This window comes from Neopsephotus bourkii, unplaced genomic scaffold, assembly GCF_033783945.1.
Source record: "Neopsephotus bourkii isolate Nb327-2 ecotype Australia unplaced genomic scaffold, CSIRO-AGI_Nbou_v1 NB_1663, whole genome shotgun sequence".
NCBI classification, from domain to species: Eukaryota; Metazoa; Chordata; class Aves; order Psittaciformes; family Psittacidae; genus Neopsephotus; species Neopsephotus bourkii.
Window position 1 is genome coordinate 2,945,165 of NW_026902137.1, and position 6,114 is coordinate 2,951,278.

At 41.5% G+C, this 6,114-nt stretch overlaps 1 long non-coding RNA gene across 3 annotated transcripts in view; it reads left to right on the forward strand.

Annotated features, from left to right (window-relative positions):
• LOC133224229 (uncharacterized) overlaps nt 1–6,114 on the forward strand; it is a 134,035-nt gene that overhangs the window by 93,407 nt on the left and 34,514 nt on the right. The window lies entirely within an intron of this gene.

Consider the following 6,114-nt stretch of genomic DNA (forward strand, 5'->3'; position numbering starts at 1 on the left):
CTGAACAGGATCAAGAGTTCTGGTGGGCTAAACGCAAGCCAGGGGGATCCTGGGGTGTGTCAAAAGGAACATGACCAGTAGACTGAGGGAAGTGATTAGCCCCCTTTACTCAGCATTCATTAGACCCCATCCTGATTACTGTGTCAACCTTTAGACTCCACAAAACAGCAGAGATGGCAAACTTGAGCAAGTTTAGTATCAGGCCACCAAGGTGACCTGGAGGCTGGAGTCCCTGATCAGTGAGGTGAGGCTGAGACAATATTCACGCCGGGGAAGAGAAGATGTCTTTGGGTTTGAATACCAGTATTTTTCTGCCTTCTGTCTGGATTCCCACTTGCAGAATTGTGGTGCATTTTGGTCATAAGTGCACATACGCTGAATCTCTTTGCGTCATACTTAGTAAGTTAAAATACTGGCAAGCATTGTTTTCAGTAGTGCCAAAAGTAAAATACCAACAACTACATGTATTTTCTTAGAAACTCTCTTGATCACATTATCCAGGAGGCAAGGATAAGTGGTAAGATTGCTTTCCTTCTCGCCCTACTTCTTTTTTGCAGTGTCATTGTAATTAAACCAAAATGGTGATTTTTGTTCTTTTTTTTCCCAAAGAGCTGTTCTTACACAGTGTACAGAGTGAAGCATCTGGTAGACATTGCACATAAAGTACATAAAGTACATTTTAGTAATTGATGCAGCTTGGTTGTAAATTTTCATAATTGATTAGTCACCACTATTTTTCTCCAAAGGTGGAGAGAAATAATAGATGTAGTAGAAACAATTAAAGTAGACATTGTGTGTGATTCCATGAATGACAGGGACATCTAAGAGAAGAACTGCTTGATCTCATTCTCTGGTGACCTCCTGTGTGTAATTATTTTGTACAATAAGTGGCTGAGTTCTAGCCTTACATTAGATATCCCAAAGGAGGTATTTAGTATATGTAGCTGCAGGAGGACATCCCCTAGCTGTATTTTCCTTCTTTTCAATTTAAATAGCAATTTCTTTCTGTCCTAAAGGGAATTATTTCCCTGAGAATGTCCAAGCAAATTCTTCTTGTCATTTGATTTGTTTCAGTCACGCTTTTCTCCTCCTTATATTGGTACATTGTCACTGAATGTTATTGGACAACATTGGTATAGTTGAGAGCAGAAGACTGGTTCCTTTAATCTTTCTTCATAAGTAATCTATTTCCCCAATCAGTGTTTTTTCCCTGCTTGGATTTTCTTCCAATTTGTCAACATCTTCAGGGCAAGGAGGTTCTCCCGGCACCTGAATTCTTTTTGAAGCACAGAACGTGTTTCCGCAGGCATGTTATTAATTATGGATATTTCTCTAATTCCACTTCTCTGACTATTGTCCAACAGTTCACATCTGCATATCTACATCTGGTACAAATTAAAAAAGACTCTGTTTTTCATATCAAACATGGGATAATGACCACTGTGCTTTTGGTTTTATTTCTAAATCAAAGTTTGTAAACCCTTTTTATATAATCTCCTAACCTTTATAATATTGCACAGGATTAGGCAGCTTTTTTATGCTTTACTTAGTTGTAATTACTTTCTTGCTTCTGGACAAGTAGTGATTGGGGGTCTGAGACCTTTGTATGATTTCCTTTTGAACATTTGCTCCATTTGGAGTTAGCATAACCCACAACTAGAATCAACAAAGTTATGCAAAACTTCTTCATAAGAGGGCTGAGTTGAAGTAAAAACCACTCGTGGGCTGCAGGGGTTGTGATGACGTGGTTTCTGCCATTATTGCTTTCCATTTGAGGAGCTCAATGCAAATCATTCCCTGTAATGGGAATATTAACAGGCATTGCAGAGTTAAGGGTCAAATTACTTTTAAGAGGTGTAATTTTCCGTATTCCTCCTTCCAGCCAACACACATAACGTGTATGTGCACATAGCTATCTACATTGCTAGCTGTGCCAATCTTGTAATTGCATTTGTACGTACAGGTGTTGAGATTCAAGCTATTATAGCCCTGGCTTAGCTTCCCAGCAAAGTATTCCTCTTCTCAGACTGTGGTTTCCTAACACAGGCAGGAAAAATGATGGTTCCCTTTCTCCTGCTCAGTTGCTAACATGAATTTCTGCCAAAGTGTGCTATGGAAATAAATTCTGTCCTGCTCTTTTTGCATTAACCATTTTGATGGAGAGCAGGAACCTTCTTTAAGGGCTCCTTTTCACAGAGGAGGGAGAACAGCAGCTCATCTGCACCCTGTCGTAGTCCCAGCTGTGTATTTGAGTCAGAATTCTTTATCTGGGAATGTACAATGAAATGAGAAGGGTGTTTTCAAGAAAAATCCAAGTATGCTGTGTGTAATAAAGAATGATAAATCACAGAAAGGTTTTCAGATACAAACACTGACTATATTTCTATCAGTGTAAGAAGAGTGGGGAAAGCAGTTGATGTGACCTTAATTTTGCCCTGTGAATGCCTCTGTAATGTGTAATTATATTATAAAAAATAATTACATAAAACATTATGTAAGAATATTTTTTATATTTATAGAAATATAATTATAGAAAAATATATTTTTAATGATGCTTTGCTTTGCAGAGGTTAAGTGTAGTTCAGACAGATACATTGAAGCTTGACTCCATAAAAACTGAGCTGTCTACATTTGTCTACAGTGATTGACATCAGCAGTACTATTGAACCTAAGTAGCATTTAAAGACATCTGGAAAACAAGAGCAGGGTAGGTTATGAAACAGCTCCCACGGCTTTCATCCAATTGCTTGTTTTCTTAATGGTGTAAGAATCCTTGAAGAGTCAGAGTCTAATAGAGCTGAACTAGCTCACTGAAACACTTCCAGTCATTGCTGGATTAAGTAGTTACTCCTGCTGTTATATCCAGTGTTGTACATAGAATTGCTTGGTTTGTCAGTCACTGAGACATGCTATGAATGCATATACACAAAACTTGTGATGCTTAAAAACTGAGTTATTGATTGTATTAGAATCACTCTTTTTGGTTTTGTTTTATTTTGTTTTGTAAACCCTAACCATCCTTAGGGACTGATAATGAGACTTACACAACAGGGGTTTTAAAGCCAAAATAGCCTATACACTTATGGCACAAGAATCACAGAATGAACTAGGTTTGAAAAGACCTTCAAGATCATCCAGTCCAACCATTCTCCAGCACTGCCAAGGCCACCACTAACCCATGGCACTGAGGGCCTCATCTACAGTCTGTGAACACTTCCTGACAGTGATTCCACCACTGCTCTGGGCAGCCTGTTCCAATGCCTGAGCACCCTCTGGGGAAGAAATTGTTCCTAATATCCAGTCTAAACCTCCCCTGGCACACCTCGGGGCTGTTACCTCAATCCTTCTTGACCGCTTTGCAAAGCACCCACAGATACATCCAAGTAAGTTCATCCCTTGTTTGACTGGTTCCTGCAGCTCTTCTAAACTCAAGCATTGCATAAATACATAACATATTTAAGTAGTTGTCACAAGTAGTCAATAGGTGCACTGACTTTGACTGGGAGAAAGAAACCTGCTTTTTTATTTTCAAGTACTGCTTAAATGTAAGAGAATGGTTTATAACAAACTGATGTGACATTACAGTTCCCTGGAAGACACAGCTTTTCAGTATGTGCTTCTACGTGACATTTGTCTGGTTCCACTGGGACACTTTAAATGTGCTGTTAAAATCTCACGGGATTTTAAAGCCTAAAAAAAATGATATTAACCTCTTCACCCACGGGACTTTTGTGGAATGCTGATGGTAAATGAAAGATACAGGCCAGGAGTCTTAGTCTGCAGCAGTAACTCCACGCAAATCCTTAAGGTGGATTTAATGGTTTAACAGAGGTACTTAACTACATGAAAATGATTCTGACTTGAGCACTCATGAACAGGAAGACGTTTGGTTGTGTCAATAAAACACAGGCAACATACAAAACCAGACACACGTTGTGAGCAATACAAAGCAAGTGTGTTTAGGTAGCACTCTCAGTGTGTATCCACGGTGCATGGACAGCCACAGGAATACTGAATGTTTTAGGCATTGTATTTTAGGGAAGCTACTGACAAACAAGAATTTATGAATAAAAAGTGGCCTGTAAAGAAGATCGCTTCCAGCCCCAGATAATGTTATACTGTATTGGGTTTATGTGGCAAGGTTCTGGTAGCAGAGGGGCTGCAGGGGTGGCTTCTGTGAGAAGCTGCTAGAAGCTTCCCCCATGCCTGATGCAGTGCCTCTGGGATAATGTATTTAAGAAGGGGGGAAAAAAACCTGCACAACTGCAGCCGGGAGAGAGGAGTGAGACTGAGAGAGAAACTGCCCTGCAGACCCAAGGTCAGTGCAGAAGGAGGGGAGGAGGGGCTCCGTGTGTCAGGGCAGATTGCACTGCAGCCTGTAGTGCAGACAGTGATGAGGCAGGCTGTGCCTCTGCAGCCCATGGAGGCCCCTGGTGGAGCAGATATCCACCTGTAGCTTGGGGAGGACCCCACGGTGAGCAGGGGGATGCCCGAAGGAGGCAGTGACCCTGTGGGAAACCTGCACTGGAGCAGGGTTCTGGCAGGACCTGTGTCCCCATGGAAAGAGGAGTTCACAAGGAGCTGGTTTGCTGGCAGGGGTTGTGATGCTGCAGGGACCTGCGCTGGAGCAGGGGACAAGTATAGGGAGTCCTCCCCTGAGGAGGAGTGGCAGAGAAAATGTGTGATGATCTGCCCACAGCTCCTATTCCCCATCCTCCTGCCCTGCTGTGAGGGACCAGGTAGAGAATACAGGATTGAAGTTGAGCCAAGAAAGAAGGGAGAGGTGTGGAGGAGGTGTTTAGGTGTAGTTTTATGTCTCATTATCCTACTCTGATTTGACTGGTAGTAAATTAAACTGATTTCCCAAGTTATATCCGTTCTACCCCTGACGGCAATCAGTGAGTGATCTCCCTGCCCTTATCTCTACTCACAAGCCTTCCATTACATTTTTTCTCCCATGTCCTGCTGAGGCAGGCAGTGCTGGAGCAGCTTTGATGGGCACCTGGCTCCCAGCCAGGGTCAACCACATACACCTGTAGTAAGAAACATTTGCCTTAACTGTTACTGAAATTCCCAAGTGTAGGGTCTATAATCAACCTGGGTTATTTGTAACATGCTTAGTTGCTTCCTTAAATAGGAAGCATTTCTTAGTATCTAGTTTATATGCTGCAAATTAAGCCCATCATTTCATGCTCCCCCAGAATAGATGTGGAAGACAGATGATTGTGCTAGCTTTCCCATGTTCTGCTGCTGAACTCTTTTGTGCATATTCCCTTTTCTCTTCTGATAGCTAGCCAGCTCTTGCTATCTCTTCTCATAAATTATGTATTTGAGGTATATTTCTGTATTTGTTGGTAATCTCTGGGCTTGCCCCGGTTGGTTCTCACCCCTCACAGCCCTTGTGGAGGAGTTGGGGTTGCCAGGCAGATCAGTGAAGTGTCAGTAATTCATAAGATCCCATATAAAAGTTTGAAATAGTAAGAAATAGTTTGTTCACATCTAAAGAGGGCAAATCTGAAACACCCACTTGCTTAGAGTCTGATTGAGTAGACGTAGGTGTTGAATGTAGATCTTATCGGTGATCAGCATTCCTTATTAATTTGCTTCCTTCAACACAAGGCAGAACAAGTTAATGTGTGCAAAGTTAATTCGTGTGCAAAGAACAAGTTAATTCGTGTGCAAAGAATTTCAAATCTGCTTATAGCAAAGCAGTGGTGCATTAGGATGGCTGCTGACTTTGAAGGATGAAGAAACAGAGTCATTACTCTGTGCCTGGTGCCCTCATGTGGCTTTGATGTTCAGGTTCTTGTGAATTGATTGAATACATCCCTGCATGGCTGACACTTTGGCTGTGTAAAAGGTAGCGAATGGTTTCCCTGTATAGCCTTGCATGGTCCTCTGAGAGCACAGCATCTGCTGGAAAGCCAAAATACTCTCATGTGGCCAGTGTGATCTGGATATGCAAACACCCGAGTTCCCTAACTTAAAGCAAGAGACCTTCAGAGGTTTGGTGTAGACTAACAAATTTAGCATAATTGCTACTAAAAATCATTAAACATTAATATGCTTGAACTGTAGTACTAGTACAAAATAAAATAACATCATAAAGATAAA